The sequence below is a fragment of the Pygoscelis adeliae genome, unplaced genomic scaffold (genome assembly GCF_000699105.1).
Source record: "Pygoscelis adeliae isolate BGI_AS28 unplaced genomic scaffold, ASM69910v1 Scaffold34, whole genome shotgun sequence".
Taxonomy (NCBI): domain Eukaryota; kingdom Metazoa; phylum Chordata; class Aves; order Sphenisciformes; family Spheniscidae; genus Pygoscelis; species Pygoscelis adeliae.
This window is the reverse complement of record NW_008824658.1, coordinates 1,803,925-1,805,430: the sequence shown is the minus strand read 5'-3', so window position 1 is coordinate 1,805,430 and position 1,506 is coordinate 1,803,925.

Below are 1,506 nucleotides of genomic sequence, written 5' to 3'. Positions count from 1 at the left end.
TCCTTGCCCAGCCTTTGAGCCTGGTGGCTGCAGCTCCACGGGAGGGATGCTGCCAGCCCGGCACCTCGCTCTGGGGTTGAAACCCCGAATCTGGCTGCGATAGTGGCAGCGGCCGTCAGACAGCGAGGAAGGATCCCCAGGGGCTTTCTGACAGCGGCAACGGCTGCTTTTCTCCCGCTTGGGCGACCAGCATTGCTCCCCCCCACCGCCTCGCCAGCCTCATGTTGGGCTCTGGCGTGTGGCAGGAGTCCTGGGGCTGAAACGGCGTCCCAGTGACTCACGGCAAGAAAGGTCATGAATAATGAAATGAATCAGGCTGGGATGTGGGGAAACGCTACGGTGATGCTGGTGGGAATTGTTTGAATCCCATTTTCTCTGCTGGAAAGAGCAACCGGCCCCGCGGTGTTGGACACCCTGCGTCCCATCCCCATGCGGCTTGATCCGCGACAGCTGGCATCAGGTTTGCTTTTGGCATTGGGGCCGGTGGGGCAGGCGATTCCCAGGGAAGCAGGACCTTGGGCAAACGCCTCCTCCCTGGGGAGGGAGCCCAGCACGGGGACGTAGCCCCTGGGGAGTGGAAACACCTACGCTAGAGCTGCGGGCTGCGGTTGCGCAGGGAAGGGAGCAGACACGTATTCCTTGCCTGGCCCAGAAACAAATTTGTGTTTCAAGCTGTCACCCCTCTCCCACCTCTTGAGCTGCAGAATTTGAGGCAAATAACCAGTGTTATTTTCCTGTTGTTCCCCCTCTCTCCCTCCCCCGCTGGTACGGCGCGGCGACGGCAGCAGCTGGAGGAGATTACAGCTGTGCTGGGTGGGAGCAGCCCTGGCTCTGCCTCCCCCCCTGCGCTCCACCCTTCCCTGGGGACACCATCGGGTGTGGGGACGGCCAGCGGTATGTGGCACCAGGAACCGGAGCTGAGCAGCTTTGCTATAAGAGGAATAGGAAGAAGCCACAAATATTGGAGTGGTTTGAGAAGGAAGCCTGGTTTGGAGCAAAACACCAGAGGAAAAGCATGCGAACCGCCCCCCCCTGTCCCTGCAGCCATGCCCGGTGGCTGTTCCCACCTCCCTGTGCCCCTCGTCATGAGGAGCCGGGGGGCGCGAGTGGTTTCCTTTCATGGTAGGAGTTTTCTGGGAAGTTTCAAGCCCATGGCAAACATTTCTAGGAAAGGCATTGCAAATCCTTGGAAACAGGTTTGCTCGTGACAACAACAAACTGCACGGAGCAAAACGGCAGTGGGGAGAGAGCAGGGAGAAGCTGGGACATTTTTAAAGCATGAAAATGTGTGTGAGGGGTGGATTTAGACTGACGTGCACTGTCGAGTTGGAAATTCCTCCTCCAGGACTGAGCAAGATGAGCAAATCCCCCTGCGGCCCTGGCTTCGGTGCCTGAACAGTGCTGGAGCTCGGAGGCAGCGTTAGCATGGCGTTTTGTCGAGAAGTGCCTTTTCCTGCCCGTTGGGGAGCGGGTCCTGCAGCGGTGACGCTGCGGCAGGCAGGCGCG